At 36.4% G+C, this 27033-nt stretch overlaps 1 pseudogene; it reads right to left on the reverse strand.

The window, feature by feature from the left end:
• The window catches only part of LOC782615 (platelet glycoprotein 4-like), a 57483-nt pseudogene that overhangs the window by 787 nt on the left and 29663 nt on the right, over nt 1–27033 (reverse strand).

Here is a 27033-nt window from a genome sequence, read left to right on the forward strand (position 1 = left end):
TTATAATATTTTGTAATTATAATTATCAAATATTATTATCATCATCATCAAATAGCTAACACTAGCAATGGGGTACTCTTTCTGCCCCCTTCTGATGTCTATGTCAGAAGCTTTCTCTACCTCTTTTATACTTTAATAAAACTTTATTACACAAAAGCTCTGAGTGATTAAGCTGCGTCTCTGGCCATGGATTGAATTCTTCTCCTCCGGCAGCCAAGAATCCCAGTCTTTTTTGGTTTGGCAACAACCTTTCAAAACTAAACTTTGAATTCTGGAAACTACTGTCATAGAAATATTTGGACAGCTAGTGTGGAATGAGCAATACCACTATACACTCATTCCAAAATGTGTGTAAATACCATTTCAATACAAACTAGATATAATTCTAAATTGCAAATGAAAGTTATTAGCATTTTATGATTTAATGAATTAAGCCAAAGAAGTTGAAATTTTATTTTATGTATGTTTTTTCATCATATTGGATTATTACTGCATGAGTTTATTCAAGAAAACTAAGAAGAAGTGGCAAGAATACACTGAAGAACTATACAAAAAAGATCTTCACAACCCAGATAATCACGATGGTTTGATCGCTCACCTAGAGCCAGACATCCTGGAATGTGAAATCAAGTGGGCCTTAGGAAGCATCACTATGAACAAAGCTGGTGGAGGTGACGGAATTCCAGTTGAGCTATTTCAAATCCTAAAAGATATGCTGTGAAAGTGCTGCACTCAATATACCAGCAAATTGGAAAACTCAGCAGTGGCCACAGGACTGGAAAAGGTCAGTTTTCATTCCAATCCCAAAGAAAGGCAATGCCAAAGAATGCTCAAACTACCACACAATTGTACTCATCTCACATGCTAGTAAAGTAATGTCCAAAATTCTCCAAGCCAGGCTTCAGCAATACGTGAACCGTGAACTTCCAGATGTTCAAGCTGGTTTTAAAGATCAAATTGCCAACATCCTTTGGATCATCAAAAAAGCAAGAAAATTCCAGAAAAATTTCTGCATTATTAACTAAACCAAAGCCTTTGACTGTGTTGATTACAACAAACTGTGGAGTATTCCTCAAGAGATGGGAATACCAGACCACCTGACCTGCATCCTGAGAAACCTGTATGCAGGTCAAGAAGCAACAGTTAGAACTGGACATGGACCAACAAACTGGCTCCAAACTGGAAAAGGAGTACGTCAAGGCTGTATATTGTCACCCTGCTTATTTAACTTCTATGCAGAGTACGTCATGAGAAACGCTGGGCTAGAGGAAGCACAAGCTAGAATCAAGAGTGCTAGGAGAAATATTAATAACCTCAGATATCCAGATGACTCTCTTATGGCAGAAAGCAAAGAACTAAAGAGACTCTTGATGAAAGTGAAGGAGGAGAGTGAAAAAGTTGGCTTAAAGCTCAACATTCAGAAAACTTAAGATTATGGCATCTGGTCCTATCACTTCATGGCAAATTGATGGGTGAACTGTGGAAATAGTGACAGACTTTATTTTTTTAGGTTTCAAAATCACTGCAGATGGTGATTGCAGCCTTGAGATTAAAAGACACTTGCTCCTTGGAAGAAAAGTTATGACCAACCTAGATAGCATATTAAAAAGCAGAGACATTATTTTGCCAACAAAAGTCCATCTAATCAAAGCTATGGTTTTTCCAGTAGTCATGTATAGATGTGAGAGTAGGACTATAAAGAAAGCTGAGCGCCAAAGAATTTATACTTTTGAACTGTGGTGTTGGAGAAGACTGTGGTGTTGAGAGTCCCTTGGACTGTAAGGAGATCCAACCAGTCCATCCTCAAGGAAACCAGTCTTGAATATTCATTGGAAGGACTGATTCTGAAGCTGAAACTCCAATACTTTGGCAACCTGATGTGAAGAACTGACTCATTTGAAAAAACCCTGATGCTGAGAAAGATTGAAGGTGGGAGAAGGGGAAGACAGAGGATGAGTAGGCTGGATGGCATCACAGACTCGATGGACGTGAGTTTGAGTGAATGAACTCTGGGAGTTGGTGATGGACAGGGAGGCCTGGCGTGCTGCAGTCCGTGGGGTTGCAGAGTCGGACACAACTGAGCAACTGAACTGAACTGAACTGATGGTGACAAAGAATACTTTAATCCACAGCTTACAGTTTCTACAGTCAGAAATTCTTGGACATAGGTTTTCAAATCATTTAATGGTCATGCTTTTCTTTAGTAGCCTGTTTTGACATTCCTAAAGGGGCAGATATTCTAAATTTATGTAGAAATTAGAAAAAAAATCTTATCTCTAAATCTTTTAAGAGTATCAGTAATAAAGCTGGTAGAAAGAATTGAGCTGCAAACCTCTTACAGTGCTAACATGGAAGGATATAACCATGCTTATACAATTTTTCATATCTCCTTTTGCATTTTTTTCTGTGCATATATATTTTCCTCATACAAATTTGTTTATGCAGTCCATTCACTGTCTGTCTTCCTAGTCCAGCTACCTAAATTTCCGTAGACTTTCTTTTATTTCTATTTACCAACATTTTGTTTTATAGAGGTACAGGTAGATTTTTACTTTCATGACTCATTATTATCTGTGGTCAGTGCCTTGGGCTAAATAACTCTGATCATCTACATTACTTTAAAAAACAGATTTTTTTTTTTTTACATTGGAGTATAATTGCTTTGCAGTGTTGTGTTAGTTTCTTCTGTACAACAGCGTGAATCAGTTAAAAGTATACATAAATCCCCTTCATCTTCAGCCTCCCTGCCACCCCTCTACATCATCACAAAGCTCTGAGCTGAGCTCCCTATTCTATACATCAGCTCCCCACTACCTGTTTTACACATGGTCGTGTGTTTCTGTCAGGGCTGCTCTCTCAATTCATTCTACCCTCTCCCTCCCTCGCTGTGTCTACACATCCGTTCTTACATCCTCATCTCTATTCCAGCCCTGCCAATAGGTTCATCAGTGTCCCTTTTCTAGATTGCATATATATGTGTTAATATATGATATTTTTCTGACTTAGAGAAGTTGAATTTTATATTCTTTCCCCTTCTTTTCATAGATATGCTCTCATTCTTACAAGAAAATACTAAAAATCATAATGAAACTTGTTCAAGAGACTCACTCAATTTTTCTTGCTGGTTTAACCAGTATATTGATCTGCAGTTGTTTTGCAAACTGTAGAGTGAATCCAGTTATCTAAAGACAGAACAAACTAAATTAATTATCAACTTCCTTAAAAAAAAAGATTTTATAAATCCAAAATTTATTTTTACTGTTACATAAAACCTAAAGTGAAACTCTACTACTTGAAATTTATTAAATAACTAATTGGACATATTGCTTCATGCACACATAATTCTCCATAATTAAATTTTGTGTGCGCATGAATAGGTGTATACAGATGTATATACCCATGCATATATATACACACAAAATTCCTTTGCCCATCCTAATGCCTAGGCTTTATTTAAATTTAAGATATTTATTTGAACTGGTTTTGAGGGATCCACCACAATAGTACTGAAACCCAGTACTGTTTATACTGTCTATAAATCCTGAACTTTGCATGGTTAAGTATATATCAGTCAGAACCCATATATCATCTGTATAATTATAATACTACTTATTATTCCTTATACTGAAATGTGACTTTTAAAATGCTGGGATATCATTTAAACTTTGAATAGGAGAACATTAAAATAAATGAAAAGTTGAAAACTGTTACTCTATAGGAAATTTAATAGATGTTTCCCTACACTGAGTATAATCAATCTTACCTCAAATGCATATATATCTGTAAAATCTTTCAATTGCTTGTAATCTACAGTATCCCTTCATGTGAGCAGTACTTGCAGTTGTTATAAAATGAGCATAAAATTGTACTTTATACCAAATTGTTTTAAGTAGAATCATGTCTATCATTGCTTTCCCTGACCTATGAAGAATTAAAAAGATCTATAAAATTTCACATGCTATAAATTAAAACAGAATTATTTCATCTCATAAGCAACAATGGGAAAAAAATGTTATTTTCATTGATATAAAAGTAAGTAATTTATCAAGATTGTGATGCAATAAACATAATCAATAAATGTGAGAAAATGGAGAGAATTTAATTTTTCTTTCATTAAAAAATAATGTTAAACCAAACAGGTCAACAATGTAGTTGCTTACAGGTTCAACATCTAAGTACGTGCTATGTTCTTCTTCATTTGGACTTACGCCTTCAATAGGTTCTGCAATTTCTGGACTTGCATATAGAAAATGAGGAAGTGAAATGTACACAGGTTTTCTTGCAAGCAAGTTTTAAAAGACAAATGATATAAATACTTTTTCTTATTATACATCCCTTTCAGAAAAGATTTCCTTGAAGATAAAGCTTTTTAAGTTAAAAATGAAATGCAAAGTTTGCTTTGACTACTAATTGGATGGTGAGGGTTAGAGACAATTATAGCATCTAATCACTTTTGAACAATAACAAAGAAGAAATGTAACCAGTCATCCCTTAGGTGTTTATTTCCTATAAGTAAGGCTTAACTGGCCTTCCCTGGTAGCTCAGTGGTAAAGAATCAGCCTGCCAATACAGGAGATAAGGTTTGATCACTGGGTCAGGAAGATCCCCTGGAGGAGGAAATGGCAACCACTCCATTTTCTTGACTGGGAAATTCCATGAAAAGAGGAGTCTGGTGGGCTATATAGTCTATGAGGTCGAAAAGAGTCAGATACGACTTAGCAACTAAGCAACAACAGCAAAGCTTAGCTGCTGAACACAAAGTTACAACCATATACCTTCATGTTTCAGGTAGTAATGTGCCTATGGACTGATAATTTTTTAAAGAGATTCTTTCTTTCTTCACACCTACACCAATAGGAAATAGGTGAGCAAAATATGATAAACTCCATATTTTGAGTCAATTCTTGTTTTGGAGACTTCCTGAATACACTTATTTTTATTTACCATTTTCTAGGGTAGAAAAGTTAGAAAAATGCTAGATAAGTTGGGATGTTTAAAGTATTCTGATAACTATTTTAATTTTATCCTAAATCTAAAAAGAACACAGAGATTCTGCACAGCAGAGGACACCATCAAAAATGAAAAGGCTACCTATGGGATGGGAAAAAATATTTTCAAAACTTATATCCCATAAGTAAGTAATATCCAAAATATACAAGGTATTCACACAACTCAAAAAAATAATCCTTAAAAAATGAGCAAAGAACCTTAAGATTTATTTTCCAAAGTAGCACAGAAAAATATCAGGGTGGTTTTACCTAATAACAACTAACTTTTGAAACAGTGAAAATCAGAACAAAAACAGCCTACCACTTTCTGCCATTGTTGCCTTCTCACTTTAAATTTCTTGTGGAAAGAAACCCTGGGTGAAGTTTACATTTTAAAGAATAATGCAAATTATGCCATGGATTGTAACATTGAGAACCTGTAAACTTACCTTCTTGGCATTTGCCAATGTCTAGCACACCATATAAGGTACAGTTTTTTGAGAAGTTTTTCTGTGCAGAAACAGTGGTTGTCTGGATTTTGAAGTGGAGATGCAAAAGCCAAGGATGGAAGAGTGAATCTGTACACAGGGATTCCTTTCAGATTCGTTTCAGCTGTGAACACAACATAGATGGACCTGAACACAGATACGGAAAAGCTTCATTCTGGGAAACTGAACTTCCTTCTGGAGATCCATTTTCTCCTATTGTAAAATTTATATTATTGCTTTAACTTAGGAAAATTATGTAATCTTGCTAGAATTCCTGCTTAATTCTTAGGAAAAAAATCTTGAGAGATTTTAAGCTATAACAGAACTCAGTACTTGGATATTCTTACCTTTGTTTTCAAAAGCTTCTGAGATTAATTTTTGTTTGTGAACTGCAATAGAGTATTTATCCCTTGAGATGGGAATGGCAGCCACTCTAGTTTTGTTGCCTGGAGAATCGCACAGATAATGGAGCCTGGTGGGCTACAGGGCTACAGTCCACAGAGTTGGACATGACTGAGCGACTAACCACATAGAGTATTTATACAGCAGACATTTCTCATAGTTCATTTCTTCTGTGGATTAATTATTGATGACTCTCTCAAATCCTTAATTCGTGCCCAATTTAAGTGAGATAAAAATAAAGTTTCAATCTTCCAAAACTTAATCATGGAGAGAAATTCTGCTTGAGTGTGTGCATGCTTGTGTTTAATATTTGCCTTCTACATGCCCATCATTTACAGCTCTTCACCATAACCAGGCTTCCCTGGTGGCTCAGAGGATAAAGCGTCTGCTTACAATGCAGGAGACCTGGGTTCGATCCTTGGATCGGGAAGATCCTCTGGAGAAGGAAATGGCAAACCAGTCCAGTACTCTTGCCTGGAAAATCCCATAGACTGAGAAGCCTGGTAGGCTACAGCCATGGGGTCGCAAAGAGTCAGACAACGACTGAGTGACTTCACTTCACTTCACTTCACTTTACCATAGCCTCGACAATGTACTGGATCCCACTATATACTTTTTTTTTTTTTTAATACCCAGATGACCTTATTTGAAGAAATTCTGCTCTCTTCAATTTTACAGATAAGAAAAGTTTCAGAGATCTTCAAAGCTTTCTCACACCACAAAGAATTTAGAAACTAAAGGATTCAAGCATACCCAATGCCCAGTGTGGGTGCTGATGCTTGTGTGATAGTTACTGCACCCTGCCAATTTGAATGGATGTCGTAATGCCAGTAGAGCACATTAACAGATCTGTGCCTGGAATCTCATCATTTTAGACAATTTAAGGAAGATCGGGCATGTCTTTCTTGACTGTTATTAAGCATACTACCACTTCAGTAAAAGAGAGGAACAAATAGCTCTTGCTTAGAAATGACAAAGAAGAAAATGATTTGTGTTACGCAGAGTGCCCTTCTACATCTTTTAGTTTACAGAAATAAACACATTATGAATTCTATATTGTATTTATTAATATATCAAAAAACTTCCTTAAATTTGTTTTATTTTTCTAATGTACTATTATTGAGTGTGGTCTTCTTGATTTATCTCTTGTCACTTGGGGAAATAATTCTGACTTAGAGAAATACATCAATGTCTTTGTCTTACCTGAAAATGTCCAAGGAGAAGAATTGTAATACCCGGATCTTCTCAATAAAAGGTGGAAATGAAGCTGCATCTGTTTAAAAGTTGAGCCAGTGGCAAGGGATTAGATGCAGTTTGTGTCTTAAATCAAGAAATCTTGATTCCAACATGCTTGATAGAAATATAATATGAACTGTAGCAATTCTACATGTAATTTTTTAAACAGAAATTTATTTTTCTCATTCCTTTCTCTTTTATTAAATTTTCTGTTGGATCAGTTGATGAACCATGTTTTGTTAGTTTCAGGAGTATAGCAAAATGATTCAGTTATACATACACATGTATCTATTCTTTTTCTTTTCCCATCTAGGTGAAAAAAGAATATTGAGTAACGCTCTTTGTGCTATACAGTAAGCCCTTGTGGGTTATCTGTTTTAAACATTAATAGTGTATGTATGTCAATCCCAAACTCCAAATCCATCTCCTCCTCCAACTTCTTCCCTCAGTCACTGTACTTCATTGTCTGAAGTCTGTGAGTCTGTGTGGTAAGTTCATTTGTATCACTTTTTTAAGAGTCTGCAAAAAAGCAATATCACATGATCCATGTCTTTCTCTGATTTACTTCACTTAGTATGATAATCTCCAGGTCCATTCATATTGCTGCAAATGGCATTATTTCATCCTTTTTAATAGCTGAGTAATATTCTGTTTCACATATGCACCACATTTTCTTTATCTGTTGATGGACATTTAGGTTGCTTCCATCTCTTGGCTATGGTAAGCAGCACCGCAATGAATCCTGGTCTGCATATAACCTTTTGAACTACATTTTTATCCAGATACATGCCCAGGAGTGGGATTGCTATATCATATGGTAGCTTTATTTTTAGTTTCTTAAGAAACCTCCATACTGTTATCCATTGTGACTGTTACCAGTTTAAATTCCTACCAACAGTATAGGAAAATTTCCTTTTCTGCACATCCTCTCCAGCCTTTATTGTTAGTGAATTTTGGGGTGATGGAGTCTGACCATTGCGAAGTGATACCTCATTGTAGTTTTGATTTTCATTTTTCTAGTAAACAGTGATTTTGAGCACATTTTAATGTACTTCTTGGCCATCTGTATGTCTTCTTTGGAGAAATGTCAGTTTAGGTCTTTTGCCCATTTTTTGATTTTTTTTTTATATGTAATATAGAGAATATGAGCTGTTGAAAACTTTGGAAATTAATCCCTCATTGGTTGCATTGTTTGAAAATATTTTCTCCCATTGTGAGTTGTCTTTTAATTTTGTTTATGGTTTACTTTGCTGTACAAAAGGCTTTGAGTTCGATTATGTCCTATTTGTTTATATTTCTTCTTATTTCTATTTCTCTAAGAGGTGGCTCAGAAAAGATACTGCAGTGATTTATGTCAGAGAGTGTTCTGCCTATGTATTCCTCTAAGAGTTTCATAGCATTCAGTCTTTAGTTACTTAATCCATGTTGAGTTTATTTGTGTATGGTGTTAATGTTCAATTTCATTTTTTTACATGTACTTGTCCCATTTTCTCAGCACCATTTATTATACAGTCTTACCTACTTTGCTGTACATTAATTGGCCATATATGTGTGCGCTGTTTCTGGGCTTTCTACCCTGTCCCAGGGATCTACATTTCTGTTTTGGTGACACTGCCATACTGTTTTGGTGACTGTAACTTTGTAGTACAGTCTGAAGTCAGGGAGCCGTGATTCCTCCAACTTTGTTTTCCTTCTCGAGATTGCTTTGGCTATTCAAGGTCTTTTATGTCTCCATACACATTTAAAAATTTTTGTTCTAATTCTGTGAAAAATGCCATTGGTAATTTGATAGGGATTTCATTGAGTCTTTAGATTGCACTGGGTAATATAGTCATTTTAACAGTGTTGATCTTTGAATACCAGAATGTGATACATCTTTCCATCTGTTTGTGTCATCTTTGATTTCTTTCATCATCATATAGTTTCAGAGTATAGGTTTTTTGTTTCCTTAGGCAATTTTATTTCTAGATGTTTTATTCTTTTTGATACAATGGCAAATGGGATTGTTTCTTTAATTTATCTTTCTGATCTTCATTGTTAGTGTACAGAAATGGATTACATTTCTGTGTAATAATTTTGTAATAATAATAATTACACACTTAGTTATCCTGCAACTTTACTGTGCTCAGACACTCAGTTGTGTCTGATTCTTTGTGACCCCATGGACTGTAGACCACCAGGCTTCTCTGTCCATGGGATTCTCCTGGCAAGAATACTGGAGTGGGTTGCCATTTCCTTCTCCAGAAACTATATTACAGCTCTTCAAAAATGAATTCAAGGGTTTTCTGATAGCATCTTTAGGATTCTTTGTGTAGAGTATCATGTCATCCACAAGCAATGACAGTTTTACTTCTTTTCCAATGTGGATTCCTTTTATTTCTTTTTCTTCTCTGATTTCCATGACTAGTACTTCCAAAACTATGTTAAATGATAGTGATGAGAGTCAATATCCTTTCTTGTTCCTGGTCTTAGAGGAAATGCTTTTATCTTTTAAATGTTTAATATGATGCTAACTATATTTTTGTCATATATGGCCTTTATTATGTTCAGATAGGTCTCCTCTGTACCCACTTTCTAGAGATTTTTTTTAAATCTCAATGGATATTGAGTTTTGTTAAAAGCTCTTTCTACCATCTATTGAGATGGTCATGTAATTTTATTCTTTAATATTCTTTGATATCATATATCACACAGATTGATGTCCAGATATTGCAAAATGCTTGTATCCATGGTATAAATCCCACCTTATCATGTTGTGTGATCCTTTAATGTATTATTTGATTTGGTTTGCTAGTAGTTTGTTGAAATTTTTCACATCTGTATTCATCAGTGATACTGACCCATGGTTTCCTTCTTTGCAGTATCTATGTCTGGTTTTGGTATCAGGGTGATGGTATCCTCATAGGATGAGTTTGAGAATATTCCTTCTTCTGCAAATTTTTCAGTAGTCTCAGAAGGATAGGTTTAACCCTTCTGTAAGGTTTTAGTAGAATACACCTGTGAAGCCATCTGGTCCTGGACATTTTTTGTTAGACGTTTTTAAAGCGCAGTTTCAATTCCATTACTTGTGATTGGTATGTTCATATTTTCTATTTCTTCTTAGTTCATTCATGGGAGCGTATACCTTTCTAAGAATTTGTACATTTCTTCCAGGTTTTCCATTGCATTGACATACAGTTGCTTGCAGTTGTCTCTTATGATCCTTTGTATTTCTGTGGTGTTTGTTTTAAATTATGTTCTTTTTCATTCTAATTTTATTGATTTGAACTCTCTCCCTTTTTCTTTCCTTGATGAGTTTGGCTAAAGGTTTATCCATTTTGATTCTTTTTAAAGAACAAGCTTTTAGTTTTATTGATCTTTTCTATTTTTTTTTCCTTTTTGATTATGATTTGTTTTCTTCTACTAACTTTGGTGTTGTTTGTTCTTCTTTTTCTATTGCTTTAGGTGTAAGGTTAGGTTGTTTATTTGAAAATTTTCTTGCTTCCTGAGATAAGATTGTATTGCTATAAACTTCGTTCTTACAACTGCTTTTGCTTCTTCCCATAAGTTTTGGATCATCATGCTTTTATTTTCATTTATCTCTACGTGTTTTCTTTTATTATTATGCTTTGATTTATTCAGTGATCTATTGGTTTCTTGATAACATGTTGTTTACCTACAACACATTTGTGTTTTTTCAGTGTTTTTCTTGAAGTTGAATTCTAATCTCATAGCATTGTGGTCAGAAAAGATGCTTGATATGATTTCAGTTTTCCTAAACTTATCAAGGCTCACTTTGTGGCCCAGCCTGTGATCAGTCCTGGAGAATGTTCCATGTGAACTTGAAAGGAATGTATATTCTGCTTCTTTTGGATGCAGTGCACTATAAATTAAGTCCATCTGGTCTTTCTTTTAAGGCTTGTGTTTCCTTTGGTCTTCTGTCTGGATGATCTGTCCATTGCTGAAAGTGGGATGTTAAAGTCCCCCAGTATTATTGTGTTACTGTTGATTTCTCTTTTTATGGCTGTTAGTATTTGATTTATATATTAGGATGCTCCTATTTTAGGTGCAAGTACATTTGTAGCTATTACATCTTCCTTTTGGATTGATCCCTTGATCATTATGTAGTGTCCTTCTCTGTCTATTGTGAAAGTCTTTATTTAAAGTCTATTTTGTCTGATGAATGTTGCTACTGCGGCTTTCTTCTGACTTCCGTTTGCATGGAATACCTTTTTCCATCCTCTGACTTTCATTGTGTATGTGTACTTAGATATGATGTGGATCTCCTGTAGACAGTATACATACAAGTCTGGCTTTTGTATCTATTTAGCTAGTCTATGTCTTTGGTTGGAGCATTTAATCCATTTACATTTAAGCTAGTTAGCAATGTCTCTTCCTAGTTCTATATTCTTTATTGTTTTGGATTTGTTTCTGTAGGTCTTTTTTCTTCCCTTTCTCTTTTGTTCTGTTTTCTTGTGATTTGATGACTAGCTTCAGTGTTGAATTTGTTTTTCTTTTTTGTGTGTGTATCTACTGTAGATTTTCAGTTTGCTGTTACCATGAGGATTTGATATAGCAGTCCATACATAAACAAGGTTAAGTTGCTGATGTTTTAATTTCAAGTGCATTTCCAATATCTTGTATTTGTGCTCCCTTATTCTCACAGTTACTGGTTTTGATAGCATATTTTGCATATTTTTGTGCAGATGATTTCCTTTCTTACTTTTTTTGCCTTTACTGGTAAGCTTTTCCATTCTTAATTTCTTTGTTTCTAGTAGTGAATTTCAGTTAGGATTTGTTGCAGATCTGGTCTGGTGGTAATGAGTTCTCTGTAAAGCTTTTGATTTATCTGTTGCAACTGAATGATAGTCTTCTTGGACAGGGTATTCTTGGTTATAGGTCCTTCCCTTTCATCACTTTGGATACATCATGCCACTCCCTTCTGGCCTGCTGAATTTCTGCTGAGAAATCAGGTGATAATCTTATGGGAGTTATGTATGTTATCTGTTGTTTTCCCCTAGTTGCTTTTAATGTTTTTCTTTGTCTTAAATATTTATCCATTTAATTCCTGTGTGTCTTGGTATATTCCTCCTTGGGTTTATCTTGCCTGAGACTCTTTGCACTTCCTGTACTGTACTCACTGTCTTCTTTCCCATGTTAGGGAAATTTGGGGCAATTTATATTCATTTTTCTCTCTCTTTTCCTTCAGAAACTCATATAAATGTCAATATTGGTGCATTTAACTTTGTCCCAGACTTTTAGACTCTCTTCATTTCTTTTTATTATTTTTTTTCTTTATTCTGTTCTGCAGCAGTGGTTTCCACTGTTCTTCTAGTTCACTTAGCCATTCTTCTGCCTCAGTTACTCTGCTGTTGCTTGCTTCTAGTGGATTTTTCATTTCAGTTACTGAATTGTTTCTCTCTTTTTGTTCTTTTGTTTTTCTAGGTCTCTTAAACATTTCTTACATCATCTTGGTCTTTTTATGACATCTTGTATCATCTTCACTTTCATTACTCTGAATTCCTTTTTGGGTAGATCACCTATCTCATTTCAATAAGATGTTCTTCCAAGTTTTATCTTGTTCCATCATCTGGGACATATTCTTCTGCAACCTCATTTTGTCTAATTTTCTGTGATTGTAATTTCTTTTCTGTAGGCTTTAGGATTGTAGTTCTTTTTGCTTCTGCTGTCTGTCCCCTGGGATAAGACTATCTGAGTCTGAGAGGCTTGCACAGGCCTCCTGGTGGGAGGATTTTTTTCCTGCCCACTGGCAGGTAGAGCTGGGTCTAGTCCTTTTGGTGGGCAGAGCTGTACTCAGAAAGTCTGTGTGCTGATGGATGGGGCTGTGTTCCTGCCTTGGTGGTTGTTTTGGATGAGGTATCCCAGCACTGGAGCCTACAGGATGTTGGGTGGGGCTAGGTCTTGGGGAGGAAATGGTATTCACCAGAACTTCCACTACGAGTTGTTTTTTTTTTTTCCCAGTTTGTGGAAAATAATTATACCACCTGGCAAGTACGGAATTTGGTTTCATTGTGATCGTGACTTTGCCCCTCCTTCTGTCTTGTTGTGGTTTTTTCTTTGTCTTTGGATGTAGAATATTTTTTTTTAGATGATTCTAGCATTTTGCTGATGTTGTGGATGGTTGTTGAGCAATTAGTTGTGATTTGGATGTTTTTGAAAGAAGGGGTGAACTCACACTTTTCTGCCTTGCCATCTTACTGCCAGTTGATTCAGAAATTTGAATACACGTAATTTTTAAATCCTCCAATAGCCACCTTTTAAAATGATAAAAGTATCAGTTATATTTAACCCAGTATATCCAAAATCACATAATTTTACACATAATCAATATAAAATTAACAAAATACCATGTGTACTTAGGCACATTTTGGTTTGTACTAACCCTATTTCAAGTACTTAATATGGACAGGTGACTAGCTGCTACCTTATTCAACAAGTCTGTATACTGTCCACATTCATTGGTATTCAATTTTGTATCAGATTTTCCCACTGTTTAAACATAAATGAGTTTTTTTTTTTTTTTAATGGCCAAATCACCTGTTGTTAAAACTATGATTGTTTTCCTACCCTATCAGTAGAGTGGCAGTTTCCTTACTTTGAGGTTCCTTTACATGTCCTTTTGGTGAATGTTGTTCTTACTTTTGATTGTGATTCATTCACCTACACTTATGGCTGATTAACATTTTTAAAATCATTTTTTGAAGTTCTTTCTCTAAGCAGGATTTCATGCAAATAGTTTGAAATTGTATACATCAAAACAAAAAAAGCATTTGTTGAGTTTATTGAATCCCTACAATGGTTATTATCCATGGCACACATTGAATATAAGAAGGAATAACTAGATAATTTCCTCCATTTACTCCACAAATGAGTATCAGCAAAATGAGCCACTGCTGAATGTGTTTGTTCAAACAGTAAGACCTAGCCTTCAATTATGAATACCACATTCTTTTTCTAGTAACAGCACCAACTTTGGAATCTTCTTACATTTCACTTATAACAGAAAATCAGTAAACTTGATCCTGCCTTTAAGATAATGGGCTATTGAAGATTAGCTTAAATGCCCAGATGGATCTCTGAATGGGCATTGCCTACAACTGCCTTCCCAACACCTTAAACATTAAAGGAAAAGAATACATTGAAAAGCTTTAAATATCATCAAAGATTCTGTCATAATGATACCAGCAATTACCATGTGTCATAACCCTAGGATTGTGCATACTAGCAGGACCCTTTTTTTTAAAATACATTCAAGTGTAAATCAGTATTTTAATTTTATACCTCTTTAAGCTTATTGGTGAAGGTATAGTAAGTACTTCTTTCATGCTAACAACATTGGAATCCTTTCTGTTTCTTTACACTCTTTTCCTAGTGTGTAACCAACAATCTGTCTCAAAGAGATTCCATCAGAATCCTTGGTCTGCCCAATATACCTCTACTCCTAGTATTTTTACTTCTGTTTTTCTCTTAGATACTTTTAACTTCATGATTTCTTCCCAACTTTAGTTTAGAATGTTCATTTTTGCATGTTTTTTCATGGTTGGTAACAATATCCAGTACAGGTATGTATTGGTTAACACATATATAACCTTATTTTTGTTGCTACTGTTGTTCTTTTCTCCATAATTATGATCATCTTATTCAAAATAGATGGCTCCCCTTGCAAGGTTACTGATTCTTCTTCATATTGAAACCTCCACTTGGAAAAATGTTTTACCTTTTATAATTATGTTGATTGTTAAATTCTTTCAGTTTTAAGTTATTATCTACACAGTATGTACAATAGATGTGAACAGTAACTACTAACCTCTTTACTTCTGTGACCAGTAAGTCAGTTAATTAGTCTTTACAAAGCAGTAGTAAAGATGCTTTGTAAAGCATTATTACAAAGCATTAGTCTTTACAAAACATTTCCCTAGGAATGCAGTAATGGTTTATATTTAGTGATTAATCTTGAGACATTTCATCAAATTAGATAGTTACTATTACTTTGCCAACAAAGGTCCATCTAGTGAAGGCTATGGTGTTTCCAGTGGTCATGTATGGATGTGAGAGTTGGACTGTGAAGAAGGCTGAGTGCCGAAGAATTGATGCTTTTGAACTGTGGTGTTGGAGAAGACTCTTGAGAGTCCCTTGGAATGCAAGGAGATCCTACCAGTCCATTCTGAAGGAGATCAGCCCTGGGATTTCTTTGGAAGGAATGATGCTAAAGCTGAAACTCCAGTACTTTGGCCACCTCATGCGAAGAGTTGACTCATTGGAAAAGACTCTGATGCTGGGAGGGATTGGGGGCAGGAGGAGAAGGGGATAACAGAGGATGAGATGGCTGGATGGCATCACCGACTTGATGAACATGAGTTTGAGTGAACTCCAGGAGTTGGTGGTGGACAGGGAGGCCTGGTGTGCTGCGATTCATGGGGTTGCAAAGAGTTGGACACGACTGAGCAACAGAACTGAACTGAACTGAAGCCTGTTTTGGAATTGAGACTCTGAATTATGTTGTAGGGATACAAAGATAGGTAAAAGCATCCCTATCCAGAACATCATCGGCATGATGGTAGATTTGTGGGAAAAAGGAGGGGGTTTCATTGTGGTATTATTACAAAACAAATACCCTTACCTGTACCATTAATCATGTCACAATAACTTGCCTGATAGGAGAGATGCCTTAGGGGGAAAAAAAAAAGGAAAGGAAATGAACATTTGCATTCCAAGAGCACATCTCACATTAATTTTTCTTTTATGGTTCAAGTGGTGGGGGTGGTGATTTAATTGCTAAGTTGTGTCTGACTCTTACAGGAGTCTGTAGCTCACCAGGCTCTTTTGTCCATGGGATTTTCCAGGCAGGAATACTTGAGTGAGTTGCCATTTCCTTCTCCTGGCAATCTTCCTGACCCAGGGCTTGAACTTGGGTCTCCTGCGTTGCAGAGAGTTTCCTACATTACAGGTGGATTCTTTACCGACTGAGCCACCAGGAAAGCCCTACTTCTGCTAACGTAATAAACATTGATTAGACTAGTTGTGACAAATGCTAAATTTAAGAAATACTCTAAATCATTTGGTCTATGTTTTGTTAGAAGTTTTCATCTTGCTGAGGTGAATGAAGTGCCTGATACCATTAAGTGGCCAGATTATAAAATAAAAACTGATAAATTTTGTTAGGAACAACTTGGAACAGACCGAGTTTTTAAACATTTTTTGAGAAATATTTATCAGAAATTTAGATCTCTGTTTAGGATTAAATTTCTGTGTTCCGGTGGGAGAAGTGGATTATTACATAGTATATTGAGTGTTCAACTGAATAGGAGAAAAATACTAAGTAGGTAACTGATGTAAACTCAGTATGAGGGAAAAGAGGGGAGTGTGGAGGAGCAAAGAAGCAGATGTTTGATCAGAAGTGACTGGAAATGTAGATAATCAATTTATACTTTTCCCCTCTTTTAACTTTGCATGAACTGACATTAAAACAGAATGGAGTTTATTAATTTATACTCTGGTATTTTCATGAAATATACATATCCATATAACTGGAAACAGTACAAACAATGATGGTGATTGTTTCTCTGCAGTCTCAGCCACTTTTTGGTGATAGAAAATGGGTTTTTCACCCTCCAAATATATCATACCGTAAGATGTCAAGGCAAGCTGTTGCTTCTATTTGAAACACAATAAGCCGTCAATAATGCTCAGTCTTGCCGTGGTCAGTTAAATTAACCTTATCTTAACCTTAACGGAGAAGGCAATGGCACCCCACTCCAGTACTCTTGCTTGGAAAATCCCATGGATGGAGGAACCTGGTAGGCCGCAGTCCATGGGGTCACTAAGAGTCAGACACGACTGAGCGACTTCACTTTCACTTTTCACTTTCCTGCATTGGAGAAGGAAATGGCAACCCACTCCAGTGTTCTTGCCTGGAGAATCCCAGGGACGGCGGAGCCTGGCAGGCTGCTGTCTATGGGGTCACGCAGAGTTGGACACGACTGAAGCGACTTAGCAGCAGCAGCAGTAGTAACCTTAAACTCATGTGAAATTCTTATTCCAATTAGGAGCACTCAGTAACTCCTCAGAACCTCTCTGTAATACTGAAATTAAAGAAATGCTCACTGTACTCAATATATGAACACTGATATGATATCCCATAAAATGAGCATTTAGATGTGTTTTATCCCTCCATTAGATTTTCCTGTAAAAAAAAAATGTGAGTATGAACTCTGTAGATGAAAAAGGAATATGAGTAATTATTTAACTGTTTTATGCAAATTTTAGATAGGAACTCAGTGTGAGGTAATGCTTGCTTAATTAATAAAAATGTTCCATCTCTTGATTTTGATTATTCTTTGTCATAAAATCACTGATCTAAAACTCATTTTAACTTTGAGGAGAAAAATCTTTTTCTCCTTGGTATTTATTGGGGTTCTTCCTATTTTAGACATATGACAGATTAGATGTACTCCAGATAAGCAGGCAGAAGTTAGAGAAAAGTAGGAAATTGTGGCTAGTGAACATATCTCATTCTACTACTGCTTCACAGAATATGTGCTTTTTATTTTCAAGTTCAGTATGTCAGTTTTAAACAGGAAATAATAATTCCATTTTTATAATGATAGGCTTTTTAAAAAAGCTGAGTTATTTTAGAACATTTGGAAGGGGAAAGTCATAAAAGTTGTAGCATGGATTCATTAAGCTTCCATCGTTATAGACATGTTTAGTCATGTCACTGGAATGAACAATAATTTTATTTCATGCTCAGTAAAAAAAAAAAAAAACAGTATATTTTCCTAGCTCCTGGATGATGAGTTGACATATTGATATTCTTCCTTTTAATTTGCTATTATGTAATTGAAGTGTGCATGAAAACTCTGGTTATGCAACACAGATTAAAGTGGCCCCTTTAGATTTCTGTATATAAGAGACCTGTTCATAAAGGTGAACCCTCCAGTGGGGCTGATACTCAGCAGCTATGTACCAGTGTGACCAGTCATCACAACTAAAAGGTTAATGCCTGATAGACCAGGAGTTTCTAAGGGCCGAGATACAGGCAACTCTGTGCCATAGGTTGGTGCCTGTGCCTTACCAGTTGGTAAATAAGTTTCTTGCCTGCCTTAAAGCATCCTAGTGACACACACACACACACACACACACACACATACAACTTTGCCTGTATACTTACTTTTTGCCTTTATATGTGTCTATTCTGGCAACTTTGCTTATGTCATCTTTCCCATTGAAAACTTTATAAACTCCATCTGCAGTGTTGTTGTACTGAAGAAATACATGCAAGAAAAAATTACTTCTAAAACAAGCCATGCTTTCCAAATTATAAAGTATGTAATTAACTCACTTTTGCATTTCTCAGACACTGGCTGTTCACAATTATTTTATATGATTTGAAATGTATAAGTGATGAATTTTTAAAATTACTTATTTTTAATATTTTATAAAAACAAGATATAAAAAGTGCCTAGAAATAAGTGCTAGATGCTGAGATAAAGGAAGAAAACAACTATCAGAAGCTGACATGATCCAACTCCAGTACTCTTGTAATTAAGCCAGAAAGGCCATTTTGATCACTAGTCCTGTTATATTGAGGTGAAGGAATAGTTAACAAAACCTATGAGAAATATGACAGCTTTCCTGAAGTTTTCTCAATATTATGATCTCTAATATGTGGTTACTAAAATTTAGGTACACAAAATTAATAACAGAATTAGCGAAGGAAAGAATTGAGTATTTTAGGTAAATAATAATAACTGAATTTATTATCATTTAAGGCTTCTATACTTAAATTTAATTGATATATAACCTTGCAATCCTAAAAATCATCTCAAGTAAGATAATTAAAGAATATAACAGATATATAATAAAGTGCCAAATGAATTCATATTCAATTTTTAAATGCAGTAATCAACTGGTTCTTTTCATGGTTCAAAACATTAAACTATAACTAAGTACATCACCAAGTTCACATCTTCTTAAATTTCCTATATGTCACTTCATGACATTTGTAGATGTTTTTATCAACTAACTATGAAAATATGACATTGCTGATTTATCCTTCTTGTGTAGAATTTCAGGTAACTTTTAAATTTACATTAAAACAAACTTGTAGGTCTAGAGAAGGAAGAATGGTATGATGAATACATTTCGTATAAAAACTGGGCATTCAATTTGATTGTGCATAGATAGAAAACCAAAGTCGAAAGTGTTCAAAGTTTTTCCACCCTACAACTTAATTTTAGACAACTTATGTGTTTGTCAAAGAATGGAAACTTGATTAAATGTTAGTTTAATTTTGATTAGTAAATTCAGACAAGTAAATTTTCCCAGCTAGGAAAGATAAAACTATGTGACATAGACTTTGAAATAGTGAGAATATTTATTAGGGTTAATACACTAATAGGGTTAAGAAATAGGGTTGCTGCTGCTGCTAAGTCACTTCAGTTGTGTCCAACTCTGTGCGACCCCAGAGACAGCAGCCCACCAGGCTCCCCCATCCCTGGGATTCTCCAGGCAAGAACGCTGGAGTGGGTTGCCATTTCCTTCTCCAATGCATGAAAGTGAAAAGTGAAAGGGAAGTCGCTCAGTCGTGTCTCACTCCTAGCGACCCCATGGACTACAGTCTACCAGGCTCCTCCGTCCATGGGATTTCCCAGGCAAGAATACTGGGGTGGGGTGCCATTGCCTTCTCCGAAGAAATAGGGTTAACACACTAAATAATAAAACTGTGAATTGCCAATGCCATTATATTTATCTGGTGAAAGTCCAATAATATTGACATTTGTATTGTTACTCACAGGATAAAATGAACCAACTGTAGTAGTAGGGTGTGGAACCAAATGCAAGAATGGATCCTTACAGGCCCACTAGTATATATAGTTTTTTTAAAGTTCTCTTTTGAAACATGAGAATTTGACTTTTTGATAAGTGAGTTGAGTATTCAATTCACTTTTTAAACTTTTAAAAGTGACTTTTAAGAACTTAGAGTATGTACTCTGAGATCAGAAATACGGTTGACACACTAAATGATAAACTTATGAATTGTCAATGTGATTATATTTATCCAGTTAAAAGTCTAACAGTATCAAGATTTATAATTGTTACTTACAGGATAAAACACATCAACTTCGGTAGGAATAGAGTATGGAATCAAGTTCAAGAATGGATCTGTATATCCCCACAATAGTTCTTTTAAAGTTCTCTTTTGAAACAGAAGAATTTGACTTTTTGGTAAGTGAACTAAGTATTCCTTAAATGTATCTGGATAGAGATGTGATACAGCCTGAAAAAAAAAAAATCATGGTTTAAGACACCAACTGCAATATCACTTTCTTAACAAATAAATATAAATACAAGAATTAAACTGAATAAAACAATTTCCAGCTATCTTTAAAATGACTGCCAAATCTAGCCAGGACTAAAGTATATTATTTCTTCATCTCTTAATGATTACATTTCTCTGTGGTTGTGTGGGCCACAGGAAGAGGAGTTTCAAAGTTAAGTCCTACTTTTTGACAAATTTTACTTATTTATTTCATTAGTGATTTATTTTGGCTGTGCTGAGTCTTCGTTGCTGTGCACGCTTCTCTCTAGTTGCCTTGAGCAGGGCCAGTCTCTAGTTGTGGTGCACGGGCTTCTCATTGTGGTGGCTTCTCTTGGTGCAGAGCATGGGCTCTCGGGTGTGCAGACTTTAGTAGCTGAGGCATGTGTGCTCAGTGGTTGCGGCTCCCCAGCTCTAGAACACGTGCTCAACAGTTGCGGTGCGCAGGCTTAGCAGCTTTGAGGCATGTGGGATCTTCCTGGACCAGGGATTGAACTCATGTCTCCTGCATTATCAGGTGGATTCTTTATCACTGAGCCACCAGGGAAGCCCCATAAATCCTTTTTAAAATGATACACTCTAAGTGGTCTTCTAATCAGTCTTCAGTTGTTTATTCTATCATCTTGTCATCTTTCCAAATGATCATAATTCAAAATAATAGCACAAGAAAGCATTTTTATAAAAATGAAAACAAAAGATATCTAATTGTAGTTTTAATCATGGGTTCTAGAGGATTTCAAAATCAGTAATTTTGCTGTTGTCTACTGTTGTCTGCTACTTCACTGGAATGTGAAGTCAAGTGGGCCTTAGAAAGCATCACTACGAACAAAGCTAGTGGAGGTGATGGAATGAATTCCAGTTGAGCTATTTCAAATCCTGAAAGATGATGCTGTGAAAGTGCTGCACTCAATATGCCAGAAAATTTGGAAAACTCAGCAGTGGCCACAGGACTGGAAAAGGTCAGTTTTCATTCCAATCCCAAAGAAAGGCAATGCCAAAGAATGCTCAAACTCCCACGCAATTGCACTCATCTCACATGCTAGTAAGGTAATGCTCAAAATTCTCCAAGCCAGGCTTCAGCAATACGTGAACTGTGAACTTCCTGATGTGCAAGCTGGTTTTAGAAAAGGCAGAGGAACCAGAGATCAAATTTCTAACAGCCGCTGGATCATGGAAAAAGCAAGAGAGTTCCAGAAAAACATCTATTTCTGCTTTATTGACTACGCCAAAGCCTTTGACTGTGTGGATCACAATAAACTGTGGAAAATTCTGAAAGAGATGGGAATACCAGACCACCTGACCTGCCTCTTGAGAAATCTGTATGCAGGTCATGAAGCAACAGTTAGAACTGGACATGGAACAACAGACTGGTTCCAAATAGGAAAAGGAGTACATCAAGGCTGTATATTGTCACCCTGCTTATTTAACTTATATGCAGAGTACATCATGAGAAACGCTGGGCTGGAAGAAGCACAAGCTGGAATCAAGATTGACAGGAGAAATATCAATAACCTCAGATATGCAGATGACACCACCCTTATGGCAGAAAGTGAAGAGGAACTAAAAATCCTCCAAATGAAAGTGAAAGTCCTAGTGAAAAAGTTGGCTTAAAGCTCAACATTCAGAAAACTAAGATCATGGCATCCAGTCCCATCACTTCATGGGAAATAGATGGGGAAACAGTGGAAACAGTGTCAGACTTTATTTTCTTGGGCTCCAAAATCACTGCAGATGGTGACTGCAGCCATGAAATTAAAAGACACTTACTCCTTGGAACGAAAGTTATGACCAACCTAGATAGCATATTCAAAAGCAGAGACGTTACTTTGCCAACAAAGGTCCGTCTAGTCAAGGCTATGGTTTTTCCTGTGGTCATGTATAGATGTGAGAGTTGGACTGTGAAGAAGGCTGAGCGTCAAAGAATTGATGCTTTTGAACTGTGGTGTTGGAGAAGACTCTTGAGAGTCCCTTGGACTGCAAGGAGATCCAACCAGTCCATTCTGAAGGAGATCAGCCCTGCGATTTCTTTGGAAGGAATGATGCTGAAGCTGAAATTCCAGTACTTTGGCCACCTCATGCGAAGAGTTGACTCATTGGAAAAGACTCTGATGCTGGGAGGGATTGGGAGCAGGAGGAGAAGGGGATGACAGAGGATGAGATGGCTGGATGGCATCACTGACTCGACGGACGTGAGTCTCAGTGAACTCCGGGAGTTGGTGATGGACAGGGAAGCCTGGCGTGCTGCGATTCATGGGGTTGCAAAGAGTCAGACACAACTGAGTGACTGAACTGAGCTCACTGCTACAGCCAGGTTGAGAATGGTGAACTTGTCATCCTCAGTTCCAACTGATAGCGAGGGTTCAAAGATGGCGCCATTGGGCTGCAGGAAAGAGACCATGTGGCTCTCAGAGTCCTGGTTTATATTTTCCTTGGTGAGATAATGAACTCTGAAAAACAGGAGGAACTAAAACTCAAAACTGTTGTTTCAAATGAATGTCATTCATTTTAACAGAAGTTAAAATTCGCAATAGTTATTCAAATGAAAATTAATTCTCAAATGCCATTCATTTAAGCAGCGATTATGAGTACATAAATTATGTCAGAAATTAGGGTAAACAAGCAGATTAAAATGATAAATAAGCCAATGCTGAGCCTCCAGCAAATTAGAGAAGAGGAATCTTAGGTGTGCATAGCAGAGGAGAAGGAATATGTGTCTTTATAGGAGTTTACACAGGTTCTGTGAGAAAACATGGAACAGGTACAAACTTGGGCTATGGATTATGGTGGGGATAATGGACAGGATACAATTCCATATTAAGTGTTCTGAGTGAGAAAAATAAGCTTAGGTAAGATGAGATAGAAAATATCATGTGTTAGGTGAATGTGTTATTTTAGTAATTCAGATGTTTCAATATGGTTGGTTTAAGGAGTAAGGAGAGTGGTGGAAATAAAGTGATTAAAATAGGTAAGATCTGGACCATAAAAGGGTTGCATCCCATAATGAAATGTTTAGCTTTTATCCTGAGGGTGAGGAGAAGAAAGAGAGTTTTAAACAAGGGAATAGTAAGAGCATGTTTTCATATAAGAGAAAGACTGTTCAAAGTGCACAGACTTTCCTGTATTGGCTTTTCCATATTTTCCAATGTTTTAATGAGAATTAAAGATGCTAAGTGAAATATACTTTCTACTTTACAGATCGTTTCCCCTCAATCCCTGCCCCATATGTTGTTAAACTTATTACATCTAAGCTTCTCGCTCTAACACCTCTAGGCAAAGTACCATCTACCCTTAGGAAAGAGATCAAGGGTGGTTTTAGGGGGAAAACTCTTTTGCAAGTACAAGATATTTAGAGAGATGAAATAAGGTATACATTATTCATTGCTCTATCATAGAATATCTATTATGTGAGGTTATAGTAGATCTCTGTTGTTATCTGACTAAGGTAAACACTTAAAACAACAGGAAACTGAAGTGTGGAAACAAAAATAAACCAGAGAAAACCTGACGTGATTTCAGTCAGGTATATTATGTGTGTTTTATATGCCCAAGCAGTATCTGGTAAATGGTAATTTCTTGGTAAATATTTAAGAATGAATAAATAACGGTTCATATTCTTTAAAAAGTGAATTAACAAAAATATAGAAATATATCTTATTTCTAATATAATTTAATTAAAGCTTTATTGTTCACTATTCTTGGAGTACTGCAGACACAGAATACAAAAATCTAAAACAGCAGCCAGGATAGTCTATTACTACTCAATTATTATTTCCTCTTAGAAAATTATATTTTAAACTTAGATTACGTATTATTAACATTTTACTGTTAAAATACTTTAATTTTCAGGAAGATTTATATATGTATAATATTTGAAATAATAGCAAAATAGTTTTGACCCAAATTGTTTTCTTAGTTGTAGTTATAACACTATACCAGTAGATGGCAATCACTAAGAGAAAAATCCTTTAAACTGAGGTCTGTGTTTAAAATGTACTTTTTTTTAATATAAATTTATTCATTTTAATTGGAGGCTAATTACTTTACAATATTGTATTGGTTTTGCCATACATCAACATGAATCTGCCACGGGTGTACACGTGTTCCCCATCCTGACCCCCCCTCCCACCTCCCTCCCCATACTCTGGGTCGTCCCAGTGCACCAGCCCCAAGCATCCTGTATCATGCATCGAACCTGGACTGGCGATTCATTTCTTATATGATTTTATACATGTTTCAATGCCATTCTCCCAAATCATCCCACTGTCTCCCTCTCCCACAGAGTCCAAAAGGCTGTTCTATACATCTGTGTCTCTTTTGCTGTCTCACATACAGGGTTATCGTTACCATCTTTCTAAATTCCATATATATGCATTAGTATACTGTATTGGTGTTTTTCTTTCTGGCTTACTTCACTCTGTATAAGAGGCTCCAGTTTCATCCACCTCATTAGAACTGATTCAAATGTATTCTTTTTAATGGCTGAGTAATACTCCATTGTGTAAGAGAACATGATCACTCAATTTTGGTGTAAAAATTAGACTACATACAGGTTCTAGAAAGTGTTGGTTAATGAGATCAAAGGGAGGAGTTCCTCTCTACTTTAGCCCAAGATTGGTTTCTGTGTACTCCTACCAAAGCAGAGGAACTTAAAAAAAAAAAATTATATTGGATCTGAGAATATTCTGAAGGAATTAACCAGGTCTTCAAAGAATTGGTGTAGATCGATCTCAAAGTAGATAATTTTATTCTTTGACCCATGTCACATCCTGCCAGAGTTTCATCAACTTCACATTAGCAGCCAAAGCTAAATAAGCCTGTGCTTCTGTTTGAGGAGGGAGATCCTTCTCCACTGGAAAAGGTTGGTTTCCATTCCAATCCCAAAGAAGGGCAATGCCAGAGAATGTTCAAACTACTGCACAATTGCACTCATTTCACATGCTAGCAAGATAATTCTCAAAATCCTTTAATCTAGGCTTCAACAGTGCATAAACCAAGAACTTCCAGGTGTACAAACTGGATTTAGGAAAGGCAGAGGAATGAGAGATCAAATTGCCAACATCCATTGGATCATACAAAAAGCAAGGGAATTCCAGGAAAACATCTACTTTTGCTTCGTTGACTACACTAAAGCCTTTGGCTGTGGATCACAACTAATTGTGGAAAATTCTTAAAAAGATGGGAATACCAAACCACCTTACTTGCCTCCTGAGAAATCTGTAAGCAGGTCAAGAAGCAACATAAAAACTCAGCATGGAAAAACTGACTGGTTTAAAATTGGGAAAGGAGTACATCAAGGCTTTATATCATCACCCTGCTTATTTAACTTACATCACAGCACATCATGCAAAATTCTAGGCTGGATGAATCACAAGCTAGAATCAAGATTGCTGGGAGAAATATCAATAACCTCAGATATACAGATGACACCACCCTAATGGCAGAAAGCAAAGCGAAACTAAAGAGCCTCTTTATGAAGGTGAAAGAGGAGAGTGAAAAAAAGCTGGCTTAAAATTCAACATTCAGAAAAACTAAGATCATGGCATCTGGTCCCATCACTTCATGGTGAAATAGATAGGGAAAAAATGGAAACAGTGACAGACTATTTTCTTGGGCTCCAAAATCTCTGCAGAAGTTGACTGCCACCATGACAGTGACACTTGCTCCTTGGAAGAAAAGCTATGACAAACCTAGACAGCATATTAAAAAGCAGACATATTACTTTGCCACCGAAGGTCCTCCTATGGTTTTACCAGTAGTCATGTTCAGATGTGAGAGCTGGACCCATAAAGAAGGCCAAGTGCTGAAGAATTGATGCTTTTGAACAGTGGTGCTGGAAGACTCCTGAGAGTCCCTTGGACAGCAAGGAGATCAAACCAGTCAATCCTAAAGTAAATCAACCCTGAATACCCATTGAAAGGCCTGATGCTAAAGCTCCAATACTTTGGCCACCTGATGTGAACAGCTGACTCATTGGAAAAGACCCTGATGCTGGGAAAGATTGAGGGCAGGAGGAGAAGGGGGCGACAGAGAATGTGATGGTGGGATGGCATCATTGACTCAATGGACTTGAGTTTGAGCAAACTCTGGGAGATAGTGAAGGACAGGGAAGCCTGGCTTGCTGCAGTTCATGGGGTCGCAAAGAGTTGGACATAACTGAGTGACTAAACAACACTTTTCCTCCACTTCCAGTTTCAACTGTATTCAGGATTTAATTGATGGAAAAAGCTATTAGCTTTTCCTGAAATGTAACCAGTCATTTTCCTATTATTTAAGGCATATAAACAGACACTATGGAGAAGGCAGTGGCACCCCAATCCAATACTCTTGCCTGGAAAATCCCATGGATGGAGGGGCCTGGTAGGCTGCGGTCCATGGGGTCGATAAGAGTCAGACACGATGGAGTGACTTCACTTTCATTTTTCACTTTCATGCATTGGAGAAAGAAATGACAACCCACTCCAGTGTTCTTGCCTGGAGAATCCCAGGGATGGGGGAGCCTGGTGGTCTGACGTCTATGGGGTCACACAGAGTCGGACACAACTGAAGCGACTTAGCAGCAAACAGACACTGAGAACTGTTTTATTGACCTATTGAGACAAAA

Source organism: Bos taurus, chromosome 4 (genome assembly GCF_002263795.3).
Source record: "Bos taurus isolate L1 Dominette 01449 registration number 42190680 breed Hereford chromosome 4, ARS-UCD2.0, whole genome shotgun sequence".
In the NCBI taxonomy this organism is placed as follows: domain Eukaryota; kingdom Metazoa; phylum Chordata; class Mammalia; order Artiodactyla; family Bovidae; genus Bos; species Bos taurus.